This window comes from Cygnus atratus, chromosome 3, assembly GCF_013377495.2.
Source record: "Cygnus atratus isolate AKBS03 ecotype Queensland, Australia chromosome 3, CAtr_DNAZoo_HiC_assembly, whole genome shotgun sequence".
NCBI classification, from domain to species: Eukaryota; Metazoa; Chordata; class Aves; order Anseriformes; family Anatidae; genus Cygnus; species Cygnus atratus.
The window spans coordinates 89,379,206-89,406,934 of NC_066364.1; the positions used below are offsets into that span (position 1 = coordinate 89,379,206).

The window sequence follows — 27,729 nt, forward strand, 5'->3', positions numbered from 1 at the left end:
TCAAAAACTTACATATTTACAGTATTTGCAGCTCGGACATGCTCAGTCACTTCAAATTCTTTCTCATAGATGTCACATGCACAGACACTACTCTCATTATTACACATGTGATTTACAAATTCCTCTTCTGGTATTACTGAAATATCGGTTTTAAAACAACAAAAAATATTTCCTTTCCATGCCAAAGGAAACAGGAATTTTAACATCTTAAGCCTTCCCTAGAGATGGCAGGATTCCCTTGGTCTGTGTGTCACTCCAGAGTGCATGTTGTGCCTGTGTGAGGGAGGGACAAGTACTCTGTTTTTTTCCACTATTTCCCAGACAGGAGCTATTTGTCCACAGACTCCAATGATGGGTCTCCTTGTTTTCCGGCTGTGCTCACCATTCACTTTCAAATCTGCTAGGTGGAGTGGTGTTGTACAGAAACCTAAGTAATTTCTTCTGCATGGACTCTTGTGGCAAAGAACAGCCTTGAAAGGAGGAGGCCTGACAGGGGGAGGCTACTTGGGTCTCCCACAGTTTTCATTCTCCTTTAAGAATCCTTCTTCTTCCTTTGAGGAAAATGTTCCTCCTCATCTGCTCACCTATCCATGTAGTCTCTGTTTTCCTTCTGTCACTGAAATCTGTGTGTGGGCTGCTTCTCATGAAGGTCTGAGTCTGACTCAGAATATGCTGGGGGGGCCTTCTACTCTTGGCACTTGGCTCCTCTTGCCCCAGGTTTGTCTCCCATCATACGATGCCATGCTTGGCTGCCAAGTATTTCGCTTAGGTAACACTTGGCATTTCCAGCCCCAGGACCTCAGCACTGATGCAATTTCCAAAATTATTTTTGAAAAAGCCACAAATATTTTGAATTCCTAGCAACTGAGAAACCCCAAAAGCAACATTCTTCTGCCAGGAAGCAAAGAAGAAAGGCTACAATGGGGAGAAGAATGATAGACTGAGAACTCTCCTTCTGCTCTTTCCTTCTCTTTAAACTTGCTGGTCATGTAAGGCCAGGGGAGAGGGGAGAAAGAGAAGGATGAAAAACTTGGGTGGGAGGAAATCTATTTTGGAGTCATCTCTCCAGGATTAGAGATAGAAAAGATCACAGAAAGCAATGGCTGCGTCTTTCCCTCCTCTAGCTTTCCATCTCCATAAAACCCATATATCAACACAGGTGAGAAACAGATGTTATTTATTTCCCCTTTTCTTCTTTCATTAAAAATAAACAAGCAGTGTCATAGTTAATGGTAAGTGCTGCTAAGTTCATGGAGCAAACAGTTTTCTTTTCCTATCTTGCCCATAGCTTAATTATGAACTTAAGCTGCCTTCAGGCTACAAAGGGCAAGAAAGCAGGGAATACATACAGCCAGAAATGCAGTCAGTGTTTGATGTCCCTGAGCTAAAAATTAAAAATTAAAAATAAAGAGAAGTGGATAATAAAAGTGATATGTAAACCACAAAGCTTGGATTTAAGGGGAGGACAGGGGAGGGAAGCAATAAAACAGGTCTGAAGACAGGTGAGAAACATGCAACACAGAGGACTTTCATATTCAGCAGTCATGCTAGAAAGTTGTTTCTGTGAAGGTTGTTGGTGAATAATCTTCAAAGTAGTCACAGATGGGAAAAAAAAAAAAAAAAAGAATGAGCTGTGGTTACTATTCCAGCTATGCCAGTGCTGAGCAAGCAAGGCAGGAGGACAAAAATCAAGTCCCCCAAGGAAAGAAAAAGGAGGATGACAGAGAAACCAGAAACCCTGTGGAAGCACAGAAGAGCCAGGTGAAGTGTTGTATCCCTGCTGTCCTCCAAAACACAAGGGTAGCCACGGAGCATGTGGTACTCTGAAAGCCAAAGCTGAGTATTTATCTGTCAGGGAGGTGAAAGCAGGCTGGACAATGATGCTAGCACAAAGCCAACGTGTGGCAGTGCCATAAGTAGTCACGGTACAGCTCCATAGCCACAGAGACCAGGCTCCAATTCCTGATGCTGAAGGAAGGAGAGGACAGCTTTCTGCCTGGGCTAGTCCATGGTAGAAGAGGACGGAGTTTGCAGATTTGGAGCTTTACTGCAAATCAAAACTAGGCCCCCAAATATTTCCCTTGAGCTCGATCCACATTTTTCTATGGCCCAAAGTGAATTAGATGTCCTGATCTTGGTATCACAGCTAAACACTGGAGATCAAGGAGCTGATCAAAGTTCAGTAAGCACCAGGGAATTGAAATGGCTTGGTCTTTGGATACTATAAAAAACAGGTGACTGTACTGTATTTATAAGGAATAAGAGGCATACACAAACTGACGTCGCGGATCATATAAGGTCACTATTATTTACAGAAGCCATAAAACATAGTCGATAATATAGATATGCTAAAAATGGTTAGGAATGCAAAATTAATAATTATAAACACTAATAACACATGGTGTTATCAAAACACCTTTTCAAAACGCTTTTCAAAAGTTAGGCAGGCAGGTAGTCAGGCCAATCTCTAGAAAAACTCCAGGGAATATCTCCCATAGTTTAGCACTAAAAGAATAAGGTACCCCAACATCAGACTGCTGCTAGAAATATAGTGCTTCAAGAAAACTGTAGATACTGAAGAAAGAGGACCTACAGACTGCAGGCTCTGAAAATGTCCAGCTGACACAGAGTTAAAAAAAAGATACCCTAATTTTAACCAGCTTGTAGAACTGAGAGAGCTGTCTTCCTGATCTAGGCTTTTTCCTATATCACCTAGTGAAATCCCCTTGTTAATCACCACATGACATTTATGAAATAACTATCTGATGAACACTGTCTATAGGAAGGATACTATTTTGACAGAAATAATAATAATAAATTAAAAAAAAACACAAACAACAACAACATAACATTTAAGTTTAGGTTCTGGTATTCAGATTACAGGCACTAATATTTGCATATGCATCCCAAAACCTAAGTTGTATACAGGAAGGATCCTTAGGCAACACCAGGAAAAAAAAAAAAAAAAAAAAGGGAACTCATGGCTCAGCACCTCATCAACTCTGATAGGTGACATACATTTAAAACTAAGGCTGAGAAAGAAGGGGAAAAAAAAAGCTTTCAGTGCTGTTAGAAGAATATACCTTGTTGGTATAGAATAACCCTTCATTTTTAAACAGGAGCCAAAGCAGAATATTCAAGCCCCACTGCACATTGATGGTTTAGGAAATAAAACCAAAAACACTACTGTGAAACAAGATAGAAATAATATGTACTCCTTTCTTTGATTTTGAAACCATCAGTACAGATGATCAGATTATGAGTGGGATGAATTAGCTGGGAAAAAAGGAAAACCATAATGTAAAAAGTGCATAAAGTAAAGCGTACTAATGCATGGTCAAACCACAACATGTCATTAATCTAATGATATCCTTATCATACCACTAATTGCAATGCCTTATTTCATTCAATCAAAATATAATATTTTTCCTGTCTGAAAGCTGACTATTGAGATTGTTGTAATAGCTGTTGTGATTTACATGTATTTTTATTAATTTTTTTTTTTTTTTTGGTCAGAATACCAAGTCTCATCTCTATGAAGGATCTGACCACTAGTTGGCAGTGTTACTTCACTCAAATAAATAGCCTTTGAACACGTTCAGCTTCAAAAATAGAGCTCTGCTTTTTTGAGCTGTAAGTTTCATTCAGTAACATCTGGGAAAGCTGGAGATGGAAACGTTGAGGAAAAAGTAATAAATGATTGGAAAATTATTTGCCTCTCTCCATCCCATAGTTCTCTTTCATCAATTTTTTAGTTCTGCCTAGAATTCTGAAAAAAATATTATTATTATTATTATTATTATTATTATTAATAATAATAATAATAATAATAATAATAATAATAATAATAATAATAATAATAAAATGAACAACAACAACAACAACAAAAACCATAGCCATAGCCACATGCACTTAAGCATATATCCACACAGCGAATGTCGAGCCAGTGGTATTCTCAGGTCGTCAGGCTTAAATAGCAGAAACAACTGTTAACTGCAAACATGAAATAAAAGTACGTTATATCACAGTGAGCTGCTACTTCTAACACAAACTTTAAGGCAATGCTTTATATTCTGACTACCAGCTATGAGCTGGTGATGACACAGCAAGTGACACTTTTTGGGGATGGGGTGGTTTTTCTGTCATTTTTAGAATTAAAGGAGAGATTTGTTCCTCATCTTCCTGCAAAGAATGGGGTGCTACATTTGGGGGTTGGAGTGCCAGCAGGCCCTTTGGGCAGAGTCTGCCTGTTCTCACTCCAAAAGGCTGCTCAGCCCCAACTGCTCACATGAGAGCTCATTAAAATAACAATTCCGTTAAGTCTGAGGCTGCATTAACACACACTGCCCACGATGTCAGATGCTTCCTGGCTGTGCTGCCCTTAGCTCTGCCTTGCAGGCCTGGTGAGCATCCCTGGGATTCAGCAGCACAAATTGCTTCAGGTATTCCCTGCAGACAGGCAGGTGGGAATGAGAACAGGTTGTCTCTGCTCTGAGTGGGAGATGGAGAGGGGACTTTCACCTTTTGGAATATAACTTCTAGGGCTGACACTGAAATAGTTAATGTTTTGCTTTACCTGTGAATCAGGTTTCCTTTCAAGCAAAGTTACCATTTCAGTGATCTAGAAGCAACCTTTTAAAAATATCCACTTCTCAAAGGAAAAATGAACACAACCTGAAAGAGCTGTTTTAGAACAATAAGAAAGATGTAATCTCTATAATATTGCAAATTCTGGCTCATACACAAAGCCCGCAGACTGACACTAGCACATTAACTACAGTGACTCATAGAAGGTTCTCAAATTAAATCCTCATCTACACTACTGACACACTTCATGGCCTTAGGTATGTCTCATCAACACTCCTAAGCTCTAAAATACACATAACACTCGCTGAGCATTAGGGAGATTAATTCATTAGTAACTGCAAAGTGCTAAGTAAATGTTTACAACAATTAAGAACCAAGTAGGATGTTTTCATCACCAAAACAAAAGGAAATTTAAAATGCTAGCAACACCAATGTGAATGGTCGAAAATAAAATTAAAGCAAAACTCCCTTCCCTTCTAATGATCCCTAAAGACTTATTTGAAAGCCAGAACAACAACAAAAAACAGTCAACCAGCCAGACTGTGGTTTTGAGTAACTTGACATCACCTCTTGAAGTAAGCACTGTAGGCTGATACACAAGAAAATTAAAATAGTTAAAATTAAAATTAAACCACTCACTAGGTTATGCTGTGCCACAAGGCAATGCACAGATGATCACAGAAATTGTATTCAACAACTGCCAAATTTCTCACTATCAAATATCTTAGCTTTTTTTTTTTTTTTTCTTTTGAAAATGCTGTACATTAGAAACACTCAATGGGTTGGAGTTAGCAGATGTGATGCTGCTTAAAACACCCATGTATATGCATGTAATCTCACTCATCTCAGTGAGAAGCAACTGAACTATGCATGGTGTCTCCCAGTTTACAACACAGACTGGAGACTGATATCCAATGTACTCATTATCAAAATCTATATAAATTCTGTCCAAAGTATTTAGTGTTAAAAGCTTCCATCCTTTGAAGATAAACAGGTTAACAAGCTTTAAAATTGTTAATGAAGTAAGGCTTGAAGAATATCCTTCTGTGCAGCATAAACATTGGCTCAGCTAATATCTCATGCCATCAACAAGGAAAGATCACTAGCAGACCCAGGCCAAGATGCTGTGGGAAATAAGTGGAAGGCAACAACAGCTGGAAATATTTGGCTTGTACAATAACGTTTTGAAACCCTTTGGATACTAGGTTTCCAAGCTTTTTAAATATATATATATATATATATATATCATTAACATTTGCATGAGAAACAAGGTCAACAGCGCCCAGGCATGCTAGGACATTATTATCTGCCATGAGATGGCAGGCACGAACATCCCTCTCCTTCCTCCTTGTCCCCCTCCAGCTATCTATTTGCAGAATGCATGAAGCAGCACATCTTCAAAGTTAAGGTTATATATCTGGCTAGGAATAGATATCTGACTCTGTATTACACTTGGTGAAAGTGAAAAAAATGAAATGGCAAACACTTGTGTATTGCAATACAGGAGCCCCAGGCATGGCAGGGACCTGGCTGTATTTGCTCCACAAATGTAAACAGAACAGATGATTCCTGTCCTAAAAAAAATGACATAAATATTTTCCTGTCTGCCCTAAAATAGTTAAACCCAAACTAAACATAGACAAACCACCCTCTTTAATGGTGATTATAGCCTTGCTGGGTTCTCTGCACAATAACAACAGTTTGACTGTATGAAAAGTTGCAAGGAAAAGTACAGCAGCAAGACCTCATAGCTGGCAGTAGGTTTTTGTTCCTCATCTTAAAGCATGCAAAGCAGCTGGCTGCATAACAAGTGCTTTTAAACAACAATCTCTACAGGAAAAAAAAGGAATTAACTATGCACTATTGAGCAATGTAAACTGGTAGATAAAGGTATGGCTGGTGCTCTTTGAAGTTTCATAGCTATTTCGCCTGGGCAAAAGTCAAAGTACAAAAGCCACAAGAGAAGAAAAGTAATCAGCTTTGTTCCTTGTGTATCCTGAGGATGGGGGTCCCTCCTGCTGTCCTCAGGCAGCTTTGCCAGAACTGGGACACAATGAGCATGTAAGGAATCCAGAGAGTGCTCCTCTCCCATGATACAATTTTTTTTTTATTTTTTTTCCACCGGAAAGGAGGAATAACTGAGGCAAAATAAATTTGGATTCAATCAGTACAGCATGACAAGGACTAAGTTGTACTCCAGGCCTTTGCATGAGTAAACAGTGATGTGTCTTGTGAAATGTTCAAAACTACTAAATAAATAGCCTTTAAAGACACAAGCTGTCTGTATAAACAGAGGGTGGGGGAGCACTACTGGGTGACTAGCACCTTTTGAGGGAAAAAGAAAGCAGCATTTCTCCCTCTTAGCAGGAGTGGAGAACTGGGCCACATGTCCTGCAGTGAGACTTGCTGCAATCCCAGGACAGCACTCAACAGACGTCCAGTTACTGACTTCCATACACTACCTGCCTGATATTTGTAACCAAAGCCTCGAGCACCAGCTCAGCTGTAGCCCGCAGACAGCCAAAGAAAGACTGAAGGCACCACTGATGTGCTAGATCCCTGCAATATGCAAGAAATCCCTTGAACAGAGTTTGTGAAACCATTTGAGGGGAACAAATCTCTGCTGATCCCTACAAGAAAGGGGCAGCAGTCTTAGCATGGGATTACCAAAAATAAATACAGTGCAAGCAGTGATCTGGTTTCCTTTTGAACCTAGCAGAGTCACATGGATTCTTATCTCCAGGAATTCTCCAAATCAGTTACACATCCCTTCCATAGGCATATTGTGCTCGATCTTCCAGCAATTTGAGCTCCTTCTTCCTCTGGTCCTGCTTGGAACACCTCTCTGGAAGTCTTTAGGAACCTTCCAGTTTTCTACCCTAAATGTATTCATGACCAGATAATGAACACTTGATCTAGGGCTCATATTATCCTCTCATACAGGATTTTTCCCTCCAATCCATTTACAAATACTTGCCTTATCCTCTTTTAACTTTCTGCCCGCTAGGCTAAACAAATCAAGGCCTTTTTATCTCCTTGTAAGGAGTAACAGGAAAATGTTTACTCCACTCCTTTCTTCTAAGCAGCCTGCTAATCCTCATCTACACCAGTCTGAATTCACATTAAGCTTTTGTCAAGCTAGGTGATCTCAACTGTACATTTAAAACTTTATTGTTGCCACAAACAATGGCTTGGATAATTCCCTATCTCAACTAAAAATACCCTGCTTAGTGTGTCCTATAAGCATATTAGGCTTTTCACTGCTACTTCACTTGGCAGTTTTGGGCAGAATTCACAGAATTACTCATAGTCATCTAAAATTTTGATTAAGCATCGTGTTCTCTCCCTTTTCTCCTACATTCTTGTTTGTTTCAAAGACCCAGCAGCAAGAATAAGCAAGGCAGTTCACTGCAGAAGATGGTGGCTGCACTGCTTCTGCCAGGCCACAGGGCCTGAGGTGCATCTTATATTCTGTGCCACTTTCTTAAATCAAGTGGTGGGGTTAGCATGCTTGGTGAATCTCTTATTTCACAAGATTTAGGTATTGCAGAAGTACAATACTCCCCTGAAGTAAGAGATTTAAATTTCTCAATGTTTCTACAACAGCAGATACTTGTGGTTGCATGTAAATTGAGAGGGAAAGCAGCAAAGAACTGCCAAAAAGAACTTTTGCTTCCACATAAGTAATTTATTGAACTACAGGAGAAAGTGCACACTTGCTTATAGATTTAAATAAGTAAACAAATAAATAAAAGAAAAAAAAAAGGCAAACAAACAGAACACTATCAAGATACTGCTAAATGCTTTGACAGTCAGCAGCCTTGAAATCATGGCACAGGTAGAAAGCTCATCCAAAGCTGTACCTCAGGTAGCAGAAGTGGGGCTTTTGCAAGCCAGAGAAACAGAGCAATGCCTTTTCTAGGCCAGCCTCACCAGTGGTCACTGAGTTTATTACAAAGTGTCCGAAAGGTGACAGGCCTCAAGAACAAGGGCATGTTTTTGCTGCTATTGAGGGAACACGTTTGCTCCATCCCCAAAAACACCCCCCCACCCATAAACAAAACAAAACAGAAAAAACAGCTTTGTGCAGTGGTATTTGGCATTGGCTATCTCCACCTGAGGTTTGGCAGGCCAGTGGTGTGATCAGGGCTGGAGGGAATAGCGTCACTGGAACTGTGCAACTGGAAAAAAAACAACAAACAGCAAAAACCAAAAGCCCCCTCTGAGAAGCCTAAGATCCCTAAGAGAAACTCTGCAAGATAATTTCAGGAATGGGTGAAATTAGATTAGCACCACTTCACGTCAGATGAAGCATTTATTTTGGTGAAGTTGTATCAGTTTGTTCTAATACAGGATTATGGTTCATGGTTTGAAAGGCTCAAGGAGAAAGCTGAAGTCCATTACCAACAGTGGTGAGGGAGGTGAAATGCAAAGCATCTGATCTCAGAGATCTTATAATCTTTAATGAAACCCACAGGGATGTGAAGCAACAGATGGAACAAGTGCCTGATAACAGAGAAGACATGAAGAGCAGGAGAAGCAGAAAAACTGAAAGTCATAGTAATCTACAGGACAGTGAAGGTCAATGTCTAATGACATCTCTGGAAAAGAAGTTTAAAACTGCCAAATACAAAATGAGTGAAAGTTAGAAAAAAAAAAAAAGGGCAGAAAAACACTCACTGTTATTGAAAATCGGCCTGCCAGCTGCACTGCCCACATATTTCATGGCTGCTGAATGCCACCAGAAGGCTCTCAGCCATGACTAACAGTGCAGTAGTAAGAACAAGATTAATTGCACAATTTATTTTTAGATTTTTTTTTATTTGCTAAGTATTCAAATATGTAAAGTTGAAGTGACACATTTCCTGCAAAACTGTTTCATTTACTTCCAACTCACATGCATGCTCAGAATGGTCTCAGGGAAAAGTACAACTTTTTACCCTTCAGGGGAGTCAAGGACATACCAAAAAATTATTAAAGAAAATGAACTAAAAGTTGAGACAGAGGTAAGGTTTTAGGTTCTTCTTAAATTTGAAATACTTCCTGCTTCTAGATTGTATGGCATCACAGGGGAAAAACGGTACATAAAACCATTGCTTTCAAATGGGTTTAGACACCTAGCTCTTGATGACCTGCAGACAATTGGCTATGAGAAGTGATTTGCTGTAACTTTTGCCAGAGATTGGTTTGCTTGCAGTACAGGCTGTAGCACTACTCGTCTAGGAGCCTAGGAAAGCAGAATGCCTTCCTGGACACCTTGCTCATTGGAGGAATGCACTAAAAATGCACCCTATTACTTCCCTGTCAATTAGCTAGAAAGAAGTGGTTTATGTTACTCTGCCCCTGAGCAGACCTTATGCTACTGCTAGCTTCCCGTCTTTCTACCTTTGCATTTATTGACAGAATACTTATGTAGAGCATTACTGAGCACTAGAGGAAGCACTTTCTTTGCTCATACTGCCAAGCTTTCTTCCAGCTCGCAGCTGAACCCTGAGAACTCTTTCTCCTCCTGTCTTCATGCTTCAAATAAGTCTGCGTGATGCTTCTGCAGGCTTTCCTTGGCTGCTGCTATCCCAGACGTCTCCTTCTCTAGGAAGGCCAGCATTGGCTTTGGTTTTATTCAGCTGCTAATAAGCTGTCCACGCAGCTCACATCATCATTGAGCTGTCTCTGAGACCTACACTTTGGACAGTGATGCTCATCATTTAGTACATTCTAGAAGAGAGCTAAATAACTTTCTGACACCTACTGTAATAGTTTCATCTAAATCTCTCAGCACTTATTTTTCCACAGACTCTATTTATACCTTCCCCCAAGTTACAGACCATTTCTGATGGCCAGCTAAAAGACAAGGCTAGGAAGGACTGTCCATTTTTCACCTTTGCTTGCTGCTGTGATTATTTTCTGCACAGGAATCAAAAGTGACAAACCCGATCTTGGGCTTGAATCTAGAGCCAAGGCAAGCTCTGTGTTCCTTTTCTTTGAAAAAGGACGATCTGCACAGAGACCAGATGCCAGAACTACTAAGAGCAATGGAGTTAGGCAGGTCTGAATTAATCCCCCTTCCAGGCCCTCCACATCGTCAATAAAAACCTTGGGAAACCTCAAATCAAGGCTTGATCTTCAGGTACGATATGTTTCAAGGCCACAGTGTGCAAGGTTGCAACTTAAGGTGCTTTGAATACACAACAGATTTCCCATATGGGAATTTCCTACATTATTATTTTTAATTTTCTATTTCCTAACATTCAAATACCGAAGAATACATCCAAATGTATTTGGCTTTGAAGAAAGCAGTTAAGCAAGGACTAAACTAGGAAAGAACACTTGGCTGTTTGCAGCATGGCCATTACATTAAGTCCTCTGAGAGCTGGTCTTTTGAATCCAAACACAGATTGTTTTTTTAAAGTCACTGGTGATTATCAGAGGAAAAAAAAAATAATTGTTGGGAAAAGCTTGGTTTATTCACTGACCAACATAACATTTAACTCCATCCCAAGCTCTCTTCAGCATGATACATTGCAAGATGATGGCATGTAGTGCTCTGAGGTCAGCTTCAAGGGCCAGGAAAAAACAGTCACCCAGAACTTGAGTTCAAAGGAAAGGCACAATTTGTTTTTGGAATGGAATGACTGGTGGGCACACAGCATTGGGATTAACCTCTGGCAATAGAAAGAGATTTATTTTTATATATAAACTAATTTTATGTGCATGTTTGAATAAAAATGTCTCTTCAGGCTGTTCTGTGGGTTCCAGTTTTTAGAGTAGTATTGTTAAAAAAAAAAAATCTATTCAAGAAACCCTAAAGATTTACAGATAAAACCCTAAATTAACCTTAAGCTATCTCAGAGTCTCCTATTTCTTGCCTGTGTTATCTCTAAACACCAGGCAGGATAAAAAGAAGAGGGATAAACAAAAACACAAACACAAACAAACAAAATCAGACAGAAAACTTTATCAGCACAAGTTGAATGACAGCAGATCAGGACTGTTGTGGATCAAGCTGTATACACAAACTGAGGGCTCCCAGATCTTCCTCCTTTAAGCTGAGGTTGTTCCAGTTCAAAACTTTTTACAATCTCCAGCTAGATCAGAAAGATATGGCAAAGGAGCAATCTCCAGCATAATGCAAACCTAAAGACAACTTGAGGTTTTGCTAGTCAGACCTGTCTCTTTTTTTTTTTTTTTTCTTCAGAAGGGACAAGCACATCAGTGTCACAGAAGTCTAAGCTTTCAGGTTAACTTCAGATGTAACCCTTCTTCACCCAAACTGAGGTGTAAGCAATGAGGCTCTGGAGTAAATGTTTGGCAGCCCAGGAGAAGAAGCCATGCTCTTCTAGGCCCACAAATCTAGAAAAAAGTCTCATAGCCTTCAAAAATGCAAAAATGTTACATGGAAATGTAAACCCAGATGTTTGCCTGAATGTATCTCCATGGTAAAGTGCACTTATAAGCAGAAAACTTGATCATCAATCGGGAGATGTTATAAATATTGCAGTAACAGGATGCTTCTGCAATTCTAGGGCCACATTTAATCGGATTTACCAACCGTGTTTTACAAAATGGTCAAGGAGTGTTGAAAGGGATTCTCTTCCACTTCATGTGCCTCTGCCAGCATAACACATATTGCTGCACAACTAGGCACTGCAAAATCTGAAGATAGGAAGAAGCCCTCTCAATCTGCATGAAAGAAAGGAAGGAAAACACAGGTGAATTTGCTCTGAAGTAGTATTAGAGAGGAAAAAGGATCTTCTCTCCTTGGAGTATTTCTTGTTTTTGTCTTTTTATTAGAGTGCAGTTTGTTTTAAATAGCAGAAAATGTCATTCCCAGGGTGAAGTGAAACTGAAATCCTGAAGAGTTCCTCTGATCTTGGCCCATCAGTGAAAGCAGTTTGAAATGTCTGCTTCTACTAAATGTTTTGTTTGGGTAACTTTCACTAGGGATTAAGTCTTAATGCTTTATTTCCATTAGAATGTCCTTTGAACAGGATTTTATAAAAGCTTAAACAAAATGAGAAAACACTTAGGTCAGAACTTGTTCATAGCAATGTTTCTTCAGGGCTTTAATAGCCTGGGATTGAATGAACTGTATTGTATCAGCCGACAATCAGTAAATAAAAGCCTGAGTAATTCTTTTTTTTTTTTAGTTCAGTGACCCTTTCACAGCAACGCTGGCAAGAGGGCTTGGTAAGCAAGAATGTAATGTCGTTCATTGAGAGACAACCTGAAAAGGGCACATTTGCTTGCTGGTAGATCTACCACCGTGCATACACAGTACCTCAGAGTACAGGCATCTGAAAATAAGTGCAGCAGATAGTGCAGTCCGTGGGACAGGTTTTGTTCACATTTAGACAGGTCCATATCCAGGTCACATCTGTAATTTCACTGAATTTGAAAACACAGCTAATCTTTAAACTGGATCAACAAAAGCATCGTCTGGGTGTCTGAATCCAGTAGAGAGAATCAAAAGGTGTTTTGAAGTGTTTGAAAAGAAAATCCTCCTACTTTAGCACTTCATTGACTGGATTAACAAATAAATTAACAAAAATTTAATGAAACTGTCAGTAGGGAAGTGTGAGAGAATGTCACTTTCCCTGTCTCATACACTTAGTCTTAATTCAATCTCTAGCTGCCAACTGGGGTAAGTCCTGGGGTATAATGTCTACTACCCTCCCCAAACTGCTGTTTGTATTATTTCTTATGCCTCCTCTGGTACCATTTTTCCTTTCCATTGTAGGCTGTAAAGAAGTAAAATATGCAAATATTCCAGTGGCCACAGCAGACCTTAAAAAGCGCCTTGTACAGAGCATTTCCTTGTAGGATGCTCCAGCTGTTTTTCAGCCTATGAATGAGATAGATGACCAAAGTGGTAATGTCTAAAAGGGGGAATATTGTCACAAGAAATTTGTTGCCAGAGTACACGTGCCTTCTAACAGCACTGAAGAGGTTAATCATAATGGCATATGAGTGTGCGACTCCATGGTTACAGCCCTGAAAAGTCATCCTGCCATAAAAGCGTCTCTATATTTCTTGTAACGGTCTAATCTTTGGAGGAAAAAAAGTTACTCCCTTGATTTGCAGTAAATTACAGCTCCAGGCAAAACTTCACCAGAAGAGAAATGTTTCTGTCCATCCACTTTTATCTATGCACGAGATACAATCAGCTGCTGTTGCAGAGTCTCCAGAACATTCAGTTATAATTCCAGCCAAGGTTAACTTGCAGCCCCTAGCCCCCCCGCCCCAAACCCTGGACTTGCTCTGGAGGTGCAGTGTTGCTCTGGAATATGCTGGTGATTTTCCACTCTCTATGCAATACACATACTCTCAGATGTTTCTCAGGTGTCTTAGCTACATGGCTCAGGACTTTCTAACAGAACAAACACATTTCTTCATGAAGCACCATGCTTAAAACTCTGGCATCTGCAGAGAAAGTTGCAGGTACTCACTTCTGAAATTGTCCTACTTATTTATTCATTTTTTCCCAAGAAAATAAGTTAAGTTATTAAAATAGATCCCCCTTCCTCCCTAGTATTGCTTTTTGTTTATAATCTGCCGTGTTCATCTGAATTCTTCTTAAAATCACTGCTTTTTGCTTCTGGTTACATGTAGGGGGCAAAAGGAAAATATTTTACAGGACATATTTAAACAAGTGAGGGCTACAGAGGTGGCTCAGTTTTGCGGTGCCGTAAGAAAGGCAAGGGTAAATACATGAGAAATTTGAGACTGTTTTCTTCGGGGAAGGGAGAGGGGAAATGCCATTAAACAGAGGTTCTCACCTCCCTGTACTTGCCTTTCTCTCCCCCAAACAGCCTTCAGCAACCTCCAGAAATGCAACCTACTCTTAAGAAAGTAAACCTAAAAGTGTCATTTCAGCTTGTCCTTTCCTTTTCCATCACATCCTGACACCACTATTTTTTCCAGTCCTGTTTCCCTCTCTCATCCAGCGCAGCTCCTCTGCTTGACCATGAAACGTTACAAGCAGCCTCAGTCTTCCTGATTGTGGGTGAAGATAGAAGAGATTAGCTCAAATACAGTATCACATCCCCAACCTGAATACTGTCCTAACAGTACGAGGTACTTAAATGACCTTGGTTGTCATTGTCTTTTACCTGTACTGTTCACATTAATTCTCAGTGCCTGCAAAGCACCTCCAGAAACTCACAAGGGAGGCAGAAAGACCTGTTGGAGATGGTTCAGTGAAGTTTTTCCTCATCCTTGCAAAGGCCTTGTATCCTCTGACCCTTTTACTTCCAGCTTCCCCAAATCTTCAGTAGTGTGTTTGAACAACCAGATGTGGCCCTCTCCAGTCCCCTAGTATGGATTAGGAGGGAAGGTACCTGACCTGCGTCCCAACGTTTTGCCGTATTTGACTGAAGGGCTCACAGAACCTAAACTTATCAGGAGATCTACACGTTAAGAAACATTTAACTGTTCTGAGTTCAGAGTCACAATCTTAAGACATAGTTTATTTGTTTATTAAACTGCATTATGATGTCCTGGGAAACTTTTAAAGTTGCTTATATCCTATGAAGTGACATCACTGAAATGAAACAGTGGGTCACAGTGTCACAGCTGGAAACCTTGAATCCATCATAACAAGATCTCCAAGTTTCCAATTCAAAAGCTCTGGAGTGCTAAAGTATTTTTCCTCCTAAGGGTATTTAGTTTAGGGTTCTGCTTTCCCTGGTTCATTGTGAATAGGATTTGATGTTCATTGAGGCAGAGAATGAGGCCATGCAGACAAGTGCATGGAAGAATATAGAAACATAGAGAAACATATACGTTATGTTTCTTATACAGAAACATGTTCAGCTTTCTCCTGTTTTACCAACGGATTTCAACATTCTTGCATGTTTATGAGGTTACAAACAAGAAAAGTGATAGAAGAATGATGCTGAAGGAATTTGGATAGACCTAGGGACTCAAGCCTTCAGGTTTTCCAGAAAATAGGTAAACTCAAATAACGGTGCATGCACTTCAGAAATGCCATTTCCTGTGAGTGCTTCTGGATGAGGTCATCTGCAGGGAAGGAAGTTTAGTCTGTCTAGCATGAGTTGTCTAAATATTCTCTTCTGTACTGAGACTGCTAATGGGGACAATGATTCTGTTAATAGAACTATCATCTAGCTGATGTGGAAGCCCAAATCCAGCAGCAGTTTTAATCCCATATCTTGAAGGTACAAAATCCCATGTCTCTTGCCAATCACAGAATGGTCAGGTTTCCCTCAATCCCTTCAACTAACTACAGTTCACTTCTGAGATTAATATTATCTTGAAACTCTACACATACATCTGTAGAGGGGAAAAAAGTAAACATGGGTTTGACACAAAAGAAGTTATGGAAAGATGACAAAGATGCACAACAGAGTATTTCTTACATGGATTAATGGGCCAGCTAGGATTAATCAGCCTAACCAGAAAGATTGTTAAACACTGTTAAACCACAAAAACTACCTGTGAAATTTCAGTGTGATCTGGAGGAAGAAAAGTTAAGCAATGAGTATTCTTGCCCTTGCATATAAAATAAAAATAATTATTTCTTAAAAGCCACAAGAAGAATTATTTTAGCGCCAACTGTAGCTGCAAGGAGAACAAGAAATAACCTGATACAATCTCAAGTAAATCTGATACAGTCAGATATCCATATACTGTAGCCACTTGTTATTTTTCAGACCTACAGGCTATGTCCCAGAGAAACAAAAAGAAGAGGGAGATGGTGGGAATTGAAAGTGTCCTTCAAAGAAGGAAAATGGACATGAAGCAGTCAAGTGAGTCACTACAAATCACCTTTTGGGCAGAAAGAAGGAAAGAAGTCAGCTCTGATCTCAACAGACAAACTGAGACAGAGAACAGTGATCTCTTTCCTCTCAGCATTCTATATCTGAAATCCTGGCACCAGGACTCACTATGTACTGGCAGAGAATTCTGCCTATAGGAAACTCCAGAGGGAAAAATAGTTAAACACTCCATTTCCCAATACATTAGGGTAAAATTAATATCAAAAGATAATTTTATTTATTGAAAAATGAGGAAGATGACTTTATCCTTCAATACAGTACAACCCTGAATTAATAATAAAAGTAATAATAATAGAATAAAAAAGAGAAAAAAATATGAAGCCCTCTCTGCATAGTTCTGAAAGAAAATTTTTTCAAGAACTGCATGGTATTTTACCTCTCTAAAAGCTATCAAGAGGATATGAAATAAAATCTCTTCCCAGCAATTTACACTGTTTTGCATAAGACATTTAAAGAGAAACAAACAAGTTGTATGGGATATTGATGAGCCCCCAAACAATCTCTCTTTTCATCAGGATCCAAACTGGGTTTCAAAAGCTACTTGGGACATGCCTAGCTATTTCTGTTCTTCAGCAATACAGTCATGGAAAGTTTTCCATGTACCACAGCAAGGCCACAGAGCAAACAGTTTATCACTGTAGTGTCTGAGCTTGCGCAATAAAAAACAAACAGGGAGAAATATATGACAAAACCTTGAAAGCTGAATTTTGGACTCTAATTACCTGTTCAGAGGCTCTTTTGTATGGGTTGTGTGGACTAATAAATTTGCTTAGAGAGCAAGAACAAATCTACTTTGTCTGGACTCTAATCTTGGTTTTATAGCAAATTGTTATCAGTGCTTTTTCCCTGGAATTTAGTTTCTCTGCACAGATTTAAAAAGAATAAGTCTTTTTCTATTCCTTTGAGGCAATAGCACATTATGTAGCTGCTCCTGGATGTTTTTTTTTCCCATATTTGGGGTGAAAGGCAACTGGCTTGATTCTCAGCTACGTTATGGTTTCCTTCAGCTCTCTGGCAAGAAGACCCTGCAGAACACCAACAGAAGGCCTCTGCCAGCAACACTGAACTGCCATTGAGGTGCTTCAGTATTTTGTTCCTTTCCTCTTCTCCTGTGCCCCCTGCCCTAGGGCACAAGCGTGCGATATTGCAGCCCCTTGAGGTGCTCCAGGCTGCCCGGTGAGAAGTTACAGGCCAAACAGATTTTGGTAGAAAGCCACTGTACCCCATGCCCTATGTCTCTAGTAGCTGGCAGAGGGGAGCTCAGGGTAGATCACAGGCAGACACTGATGGGGCCTCTTGTGGCTCAGAGACATTTCCCAGTGGGATCAGCAGGCAGCTGTGTTAAAGAGCAAATGAGCAATGTCAAGCTCAGTGGTTCCTGCTGTGCTGTATCTTACAGCTGAGGACCTACAAAGCTCACAATTGCCCGCTGGTATACCTTGGCTGGTCAGAGGCAACTGTTGTTGCCAGTGTGGGAACAACAACATTGCTTAAGAGATATGGGTTTTACTGTTCCCAAGACGTAATGATTTTAAAGCATAAAGAACAGTAAGAATCAGGACATGGGGTTTCTCTAATTTTAATAAGTCCAGTACAAATCCAGAGGAGAAATCACAGAAAGCAGGGCTGACTTGTCCCACTTTCTTATCTTATCCATCTTAAAGATCTGTGGAATCAAGAGGGCCAATGGCCTCTGGTTTTCATGCATCTCATTAAAGTCTTTCCATTTCTTCCCCTTGTTTTACTTCCTTAGACAACTTACCAAAGTTCTTTGGGAAGGTCCACTTTACCATTTTGCGACCACGTTATCACAGATGTAAGACTTCTCCAAAAAAACAGATGTGCCAAGCCAGCCCGAGGATGCTGAGCTGAATGGAAAGTACACACTGATCAAATATTTACTATTGCTGCTGGGGAGGGAGCTGCGAGGTGGTGTTTCCATGACATTTTGTTCCTGTAAAGCCAAGAACTGTTCTGTAAACTTTGAATGTCATTTGTAATTGTTAATCTCACATGAGAAGCAAGTGGAGAGATTCAGAAAGGTTGAGATTACTTATTCTAAGGGAATCAAGCATAAATAATACTTTCTAGTGACTGTCATTAACAAATCAATCCTCATGATGACTGCAAGAAGTAACTGATCATAACAAAAGAATTTACAGCATAAGAGCAGGGTGACATGGAGACTCAGTGTAAGGTTATCTTGCTCTGTTTCATTATAATAGGTGCATGTGCTTAGCTCAAATTTTATTTTAAAAAGAATATTCATATTCCAAAAATCTGCTAAGAATATTAGTCTGTAAATCCTAGGTGTTTCCATATCATCCATTAGCCAGAGCTCCCAGAACACTCTATAATTATCAGTGCATTAAATAGTTTTTACTACCTCCAGCCTGCATCAGGTCGTTTCTCATCATCCCTTTCGAAAGCCGCTGTTAGAGACGTAGCCTGAGGTATAGGCTGGTTAGACCTGCATAAAGAGCAAACAGGGACAAGAAATATGAAATATATGCCACGTTCAAGGCAACTGTGGTGAGATTCAAAATACAGATAAAATGTTCAGTGCAAGAGATTAAAATAATTCCAGCAGCAGATTTTTCTGGCAGAATGAAGTCCAATTTATTTCTTTTCAAAAATGTACGTACAGCCTCCTTCTGAAGCAGCTGCCTTCACTCTCTTTTCTATTCCTTTGTACCCCTTATGGGATGCAGTAGACATATACACACACCTTCTTTATCAGGCATCACAAAATACCTCAATTCTATCTAGTTCTTCTCGCTGGGAAAATTGCAAGACTGCTACCTATCCTACATTTATTTATATTTTGTCTGATGCAGTTTGGGATTGTGCCAAGTCATTTAAAACAATAACAAGAGCTGTCATGGACAAGAACACAGTGCATTCAGTAAACGCAGGTCTTGTGTAATTGAATAACAGTGTGATTTTACTAAAGGGGTAGATCTATTATGGAAGGGGAACCCTCCACCCCCTGCCCCTACCCCTAAAACCTCTCTCCCAAAAGAAAAAACACACACGACAAAGAAAAAAAAGTTCTGCACAGAGCCTAGTAAGTTGCACCTGCAGTGCAACTACAGCTACAGGTTAAACTGTGCTTAGTTTTGTGGTAAATGGAGATTTCACTTATCCTTTTATACATTAATTTATACACAACCTACATTTCATTATCACAAACATCACAAGTGTTATAACACAGAAAAGAGTCAGGATTGTTGGGATAGCTTTATACAACTGTTTCTACTCTGTCTCTGCAGAGATGCATAATTTATCAGAGTGGGCAAAGTACTTTTAAAATTGCTGCTAACAAAGTGCAAGTCCTACACTGTGATTTACCTGAGTCTGAGCCTCCTCCAGAAGAACTTCAAAACTGAGAAATTACGTAAAATTATTTTCATTCTGCAGAATGGGAGATAGCAACCAGACTAATACAAGAGAAAGATTTTAGATCACAACTTAATTGTAGATGCTGCCTACTCGTCACAGCAGCCCAGCCCACCTACAGCTAGTGAACATCATCAAGTTGTTTTAGAAGAGCACATGTACCCCATCATTATATTCCAGTAAAAGTAAAAAAATACAAAATGAAAAAAGAGTAGATACAATGAAGTATTCTCTTGTATTAACCTAACCACAGAGCACCCGTTTTACTTGAACATTTTCCAGACAAGCCTATATATTCAGCCAAACTCATGCATATAATAAATTTAGCTGTTTTCACTAACATCTGATTTAAATGTGACCATTAACTTCTGGAGGCCACTTTAAAAAGCAGACTAGAAAATCCCTTGTTGTTGTTGTTGTTATGTTTAAAGACTCTTCCCTCTGGGAATTTGCTGTGGTCTGAACTCTTCATCACAAACTCACAATACTACATTTGCTGTAAAAACAAGAAGACTGCCTTCTCCATTTCATTTGCAAGAACTGTGTTTTATGATGTTTTAATTAATCTCCTTTTAGCTTAACAATTTAACAACTAATTTGAACATGTTTTCATTGCTTTGTTACCACAAGTTCAAAGTCCAAGTAGCTGGTCATTGCTACATGAGCCTAGATGCTCATTACATATCCCTAGATGGATTCATTTCTGGATGTATCATGCAATGACCTCTTTTTCTTTCTTAAGAGGCTCCTGTAACACACAGATCCTTAAATTTTAACAAGCATTGAAAGACTAGGAATTGCTCTATCTGCATCATAAGATCCTGGGGACTCCAAATAAAATAAAAGCAATCCAGACTCTACCACACAATAAAAACCAATTGTTTCAAAACCAATGGTGAGACAGCTTTAATACTTAAGTTGACTTAAGTTGTAAAACTTACAGTGGTAACAAGGCTGTAAGATTGCCCAGTATTCATAGCATTGGCAAAGCTCAAGAACAGACAGGAAAGAGAAGCTAGCATTTCAGATAAGAATGAGAAACATAAAGCAACAAATCCAACTGCACAATCTGGTAGCAGAATAACTGACGGGCGAGAGGAAGCCTTCCACTTTTTTAGTATCCCAAGAATCAGAAGTATTTTGGCAGATGCTTGAGACAGGAAACAAATAAGTTTTATTTGAGGCCTCAAACATTATTTATAAAAATGTCAGCTTATAGTAATCTTCCATGAAAACCTCATACTATCACAGCTGTAAATGTATATTTTAAGACAAGACTTTGGCATATCAGAGTTGCCTAGCATATCTACATCACTATCTGTCTCTCATATGTATGTATATCTATAAATGTGTATGTACATGTATATGTATCTATAAAGCATTTTTTTCTTTTAAAATGTATTACTAGTAAGTCAAAACATCCTCCTGATTGCACTAAATTGTTTGGTTTAAACATTGATCTCTAGAGCACTGACAAACATTATTTCTGTGGTTTTGGAGAGCTGCAAATATTTGCATTTCAAAAATTCCATATTGCAAAAAAGCAATATTTCAGCAGCTAAGCACACGGCCATTCTCTGAGTGTGATTCACTTTAGCTGAGCCCCCAAAGAAGCAGAGCTGGTGGATGGCTGCCAGCAGCAACATATTCTGGAAAGGTTAAAAACAAGCCCTGAAAACAAAAATAGGTGCTGTTCAAAACAAGTTGTGCACCAGCAAGAGCAACATGAAAGACTGGCACTCAGTGTTACACTGTCGTCCAGATACAGATTAAGTTTCCTCCCAGCAAACAGGAGCACTCCCGTTAGATGTTCTCAGCCAAAGCAACAAAAACAAATCGGGGCTTGATATAAAGTGTGGTATGGCCTTGGCGACGTGTAATCTCTTTGGGGGACCACATCCCGTGAGTGCCTTGTCCTGCTTGCTCCCACGAGCAGCAGGGGAACAGCAGAGACTGGCCACCTGCACGGTGACCTACAGCTGGCCATGGGAGGAGGCTTCCTTGGCCAATACTAGCCACCTCAGGCGCTTAATGATGCAGGAGGGATTTTGGCAGGACTTTTGCACATCTGAGGGCTGGCTGTTTAACAGCTGTGACTCCCAGCTACCTGCCTCCTTTTGGCCCAGGCTCAGCACAGCTCAGTGCAGCCTCAGCAAACAGCACTTGATATACAGCCGTGCAAGAACACGGCACCTGAAGGATTTTACCATAAGCCGTATGCCAAGAGACGCACTACAGAAACTGAGCAGCCATATAAGGCACAATCCTGGCCCCAAGCTGCTTTTCTCTCTTAAGTCTCCCACACCTCAAATTGCTGCAGCATGGCTTCTTCCCGTGCAGACTCCCACATACTTTCTGGTTACACAAGCCTGGGTCTGAGAGCAGGAGCAGATGAACCTGGTAACCCAGTGACCAGTTCAACAATCTGAAATGAAACAAACCAGAAACATAAATTAAAAAAAAAAATAGAGAAAATAAGAAGCCCCTCAGTAGGTGCTTAACTGTCAGCCCCAGTGCATTTTCACCAGACACCCCTAAAGCCATGGCAAGGCCTGTTTTCTCCACAGTCCTCAGATGGAGCAAGCCCATTGCTCCCTGTCATCATGGGTGCAGCGGGGCACCAGCACTGCTGTGCCCGTGGAGCACCCCTGGTAGCAGAAGGGCTCCAGGCTGAGATCAGCCTGGGCTGAAGCTGCCTTTGTGTAACCCTTCCTGTCCCAACCTGCCCAGAAAAACAGGTCCTGAAGAGCTTGTTCCTCTGCTCCGTTTTCATATGAGAGGAGAGCTAGTTTTGCAAAACAGACTTGACCAGGAAGAATTCGACCCTGCCTGCACAGCACTTGTAGAAAAGTGTGCATTACAGAGATGACCAATACTTTCAAGGAAATATTTCCTGCTGTGTTTGTAGGCACTCCCACATCTCACATTTCTGTAAGGAGAGCACCAGCTTTTTCTTGCACTCTAGAACAGCTGGGGCAAAAGGCAAGAGCAAATAACCACTTACAGCACAGCCCTGTTGGTCTCAGGAGTCTTTCAAGCCAGCGCAATACAATGCGATGGAGCTGAAACTTGCCTGCTCTCTCTTGGTCTCTCTGACAAACCATTGCAGCTCCTGCAGCTCACCATCAACAAAAATTAAGTATTGAAAAAGAAAAACAAACAAACAAACAAATAATGCAAACCTACCGCTGTGCATCCAGTACTAAAAATTTGGTCGGACTGAGGAAGAAACAGGTTTCTCACCACTGAGTAGAAAGTATGACAACCTGTAGAAGAAATAGGTTATTTATATGGTCCATTGGCAAAATGCCAGTTTGAAACCTGACTGTAAGCAAGAGTAGGTAAGTAGATGCCCAACTCGCAGGAATCAAAGCACACAGCACAGTTAAGACCAGCCAGCCTGATCCCTGGCCTTAAGCCAGGTAGTAAAAGTCCCTGCAAGCCCAGCATCCCTTGTTCAACCCCTCCTGGGAACGACCAAACTAGTGACGACAGCATGGCTACAAGGGGCAGGCCAGGAAAGGTTAGCATTGCTCAGTAGAGAAGAATAGCAGCAATTGTATCTGCGCCCAGTCAGGCTATTTGTGTGGGCACAGACATTGTGTAACTCTCAGCAAAAATGAATTTGTCCTCCTCAGGACCGCTGTGCAGTGAGGTAAACCTCTGTGCCCATCTTGGGGTGAATATTGCTGAGAAGGTACAAGTGAATGAGTTCTGCCATGGACTAAAGAATATAAAAAATGCTTCTGACTGTATCAGGGGAAAGGCAACTCTACTTACATTTTAAACAAGCAGCCAAATGGTCTTTATCTCCCATATGAGAGGCAGACAAGGAAGAACTTGTTTATTTAAACTACAAAATTTTATAGATGATCTGAAGTTGGGATGAAGCATTTTAACCAGCTGAAGCTGGAGCTGCTCTAGGACTGGGAAAATACTTTATCTTCCATGTTTGATCTGGGTTGCCCTAAAAGAATGGGAAGGTCTGATTTTGCAATGCATCCAGGCAATCTCGTTTGTGAGTGTCCCAACACCACGAAACAAATTTAATCTGCAAGTTTTCCTTCCCATTGACCAGTTTTCATTCTCACATATTCATAAACCTAGTTGTCCATTTCCCTTCCAAAGTCAGATTTTGATGAACTAAAATAAAGCCACTCTACATTTTTAGGTGCCTCAAAAGATGCTCTCTCTACTTCCAGGCTATCTCACCTGGACAGATGCATGGCTTATCCCATTCTAAGTCTAGCAAAGTCGCAGGGTGCACATGAGCTAATGCACATCTTATCTGAGAAACTCTGTACAAATATTTCACTCATGAACTGTCTGCTCCTAGGGACTGAGGTCTGTCATATGTTCGTATCATCTTACTAAACTATTGCCAGTAATATCTCTGAGATAGTTTTTATCATTTGTTCCCTCCATCATATTTGCATACTTTTCTTTCAAGCCTCCTTGTCTTCTCAAACTTGACAGCCTTACACATAGTTCCAGTGCATGACATCATCAGTAAAGTAAATCATCAGGTGAAGGAAAACCTCACCAATATTATCCATTTCGATCAGAAAGCAAAGTGCTACATGACTTTCTATTACCCTAACTACAGTAAATATCCGATAATGTTAGGTATTTTCAGCAGCTCTAGAGAAATGCACCATGTTTTTCCTTGAATTTATCAGTAAACATTAAAAAAAGCTCACCCATAAACAGATGAAGTGATTTTTTTTTACTCTCTATTCAAGTTTTTTTCTTTGACTCCTCTTATTTTCTTATTTTCTGAGTCCATCAAAAAAAAAAAAAAAAAAGCCACCTGAAAGGCTTCTCAGACTCTGCCAAGATTTGAGGCTCATATGTTCGAGACATGAATTTAAAATAATCCAGATGTCTCTATCAGTTCCTTTAATTGTATCTACTGAATACATGTGCCTGTCAGCTAGCAATCTTCCTTCCTATGTGTTAGCTGTGGCAGAGACTGGATAAGCCATGTGCCACTTGAGTTGGTATAGCTTTACCAGGTAAAAAGAAAACCTGAGAGGGAAAAGCTCCTTACAGTCTTTTATTGCAGGTCCCTTTGTGTATTCATGTTCTCTTCAAAAAGGGCACAGTTGTGTGCAGCAGGGAGAGGAGGCTCATGGCAAAGCCTTTGGTCCCATGGCAAAGCCCTCAGATCCCATCCCTTGCTAAGTGGCCTATCTGAGACAAAAAAATCTTTTGCAGTATTTCTCTGTTACCAAAACTTGGATTTAAAAATAATTTTATTGTGTGTGTAGCTTGGCGTGCTGTGATTCACCGTTACCACCAAAGACTTCAGAAAACATTTTCAGTGCAAGCATTGTGCTTAGGGAGCTTTCCCCTGTGCTGCTGTCTGAGGCAAGAGGTGGTAAGAAGAGTTAGCCTGCTGGGAAAGGATTCCTGTTGAAGTAAACACATGGACTGAGGGGCATGGATTGGGTAAAAACTAAAGAAGACAAAATTGTGAAGCTACTGGAAAAACTGGGGCAAGAAGAAGACACTCTGAGTTTGTATAAAGGAATAAAATATAAAGACAATGAAAATGTTAAGGATGCCAATATACCTACTGATATACTTTCTAGGGTCCAATATTCTTTGCACTGTCTTTACTTCTGACAGCTACTCCTGTCTCTGCCCTCTGGCACTAAACCTGTATATGCTGGGGGTGCTTAAACTCTCACCATAAATGACTCTTAAGCTTCCAGACTAGCCATTTCCTCTGCCCATTCCACAAAACAGATTGTGACTTACCCTAAAACATTCCCCAAAATTCCACATCTACTCATCAAGGAAAAACCTGACAGACACTTTTTTTTTTTTTTAATTTATATCAACTTTTAAGAAAATACGTTGTTCAGAGATGCTGGATTGGTCACCTTGGACACAGAAAGCCCGTGCAGAATCAGGAGGCATGGTGCTGTCTGTTTTGGTGGAGGTTCCTTAGGAGCTAAAAGCATTGAGCATTGAAATATGTTTCTAGCAGTTTTGTAGGAATGATAGTGCAGAAAGGAATGAATAAGCTTTTTTTTTTTTTTTTTTTCTTTTTAAGGTTTTGTAAGAATTGGCTGCTTCCGACCATATGTTAAATTATATTAAAAAATGGTGATATTTTTCTCAGTTTATCTTTTTAATTTTCTTTTCACCCATTAAGTTTCAAACATTCTGCTAGCTTCATTTTTTAGTTCAATACAAGAAAATGTCCCCAGTCCTTTGGTGACAACTACCTGTGCCCCAGTGTAAAAAAAGGAATTGGTCCACATGGATTCAAGAAGAGGCTTTCTCCCTGCCTCTCCCTCCTCTTAGTTCCACCATACCCACACATTTACAGAAAAACATAGTTTTGACTTTTTTTTTTTTAATTATTGTTTACTGTCCTGTGGTTGGATGGTGCCATTTCCAAAGTTGTAAGCTGACTTGGCTCATAACCAACATTCCTAATAGTGCTGCTGCACTGGGGAGAAAAGATTCCCCATAAACCACCTACACGCACAAAAATTCCCTTTGGAGAAGAAGCAAAGAACTTAGTTGGGAAAGGATAAAGGTCAAATCCGTAGCACATAATTGCTCAGCAAAACCATTTGAGGTTTTGTGTTATGAAAGTGACAGTACTCTTTTTTTTATAATACAATGGTACAATGATGCTGCTGTAGCTTTAGAGATTATTATTCTTCTTCTTGACTCAGCACTGACAAATGACCCAGAAAGCAACCTCTAAGGGAAAAAGCAAGATCAGTGTCAACTTAATAGTGGATGACAACTATTTGAGCAATCTGAGACATGCAGTGTCCCTGCCACAGGGTTGCCACCAAATGCCATTTCTTGTTACCCCATGACTCACTTAAGAGTCAGCTATGAAAACCATAAAACTCTCTTACTCCTCTCTTACCCCTGAAGCTTGGATCCATTTATAGGGAACTTGGATGATAGAGGAACTAATGTTAAGTGGTTTATATCATCAGACTACTTAAGAAATGTAAACTAATGCTAGCTTCCTCTGTTCAAAGACTTTATGATAAAAGTTTTAAAGTAAACCTTAGTAAAGCTAGAGTTGTTCCATGAACAAGGGGGACTGGGCATACCAGCAGTTTTATGGTTGCTGTGTGTGGGACTTGCAAAGTTAGTGCCCAGTTTCCGAAACATGCTGTATTTCACATCTTGTTCTTCTGCAAAGCAAAAGAAAGGAACAATGATTTTTTTGTTGTTGTTGTTGTTGTTGCTTTTTTTGTTCCTTTGTTTGGTTGGTTTCTGAAATGAAGCTGTCAGTGTTTCAACAGAGGATGAAGCACCTGCAGAAATATGGAGATGTGCACAGTATCAGGAAATAATGTTCAGGTTGTTGAATTGCCTGGTGTGGACCTGCTGCTGGATTCTAGGCCATCTCATCCTGAGGGGCGCTGCTCTTACCGAAAGCTTGTACATGAAGAAGCAACTTGTATGACTGTCGTGCAACTAGTTTTGGGAGGTTAATGAGATCAGATAAACCTCTCTGCAAGCAAGAACAGCTGGTACAAACACTGTCTATAATAAGAAGAGAACAAGTCATGAAACTCACTGAACTGGGGGCTTTAAATGCTCAGGTCCTGCAAATTGCAGTGAACCATGCATAAGAAAAATAGGTAAACACCAAATGGAAGAAATGTTCCTTTTGTCTGGTCTAGTCAAGAGCTGAGACCAAAGTCAACACAAGGACCTCGTTTTAGTCATAAAACCCCTCAGTCTGTCTCAATGGCTTCTTTGTTTTTGTTTTCCTCTTTACTGAGTAATGTTGTTATGTGCAACAAAGAAAGATTTCATGCAGTTTTCTTAAATATTAACTACTTATGATTTGAGGAGAAATCACTAACCATGGGCTTTGACTAAATAACCTGCGCTATAAGCCAATGAATGACACACACTCTCTCTTCTGAAAGGACATCACAATTATCTTTTTTAT

At 40.0% G+C, this 27,729-nt stretch overlaps 2 long non-coding RNA genes across 2 annotated transcripts; one reads left to right on the top strand and one right to left on the bottom strand.

The window, feature by feature from the left end:
* The first annotated feature begins 903 nt into the window (after positions 1 to 903).
* LOC118254673 (uncharacterized) lies at positions 904 to 27,729 on the top strand. Its single transcript, XR_004780722.2, has 3 exons — positions 904 to 1,159; positions 12,735 to 12,774; positions 27,060 to 27,729. It is a non-coding gene; the product is annotated as an uncharacterized LOC118254673 (long non-coding RNA).
* LOC118254667 (uncharacterized) lies at positions 18,039 to 22,210 on the bottom strand. Its single transcript, XR_004780720.2, has 3 exons — positions 22,090 to 22,210; positions 18,772 to 18,855; positions 18,039 to 18,339 (listed from the first exon to the last, which is right to left on the bottom strand). It is a non-coding gene; the product is annotated as an uncharacterized LOC118254667 (long non-coding RNA).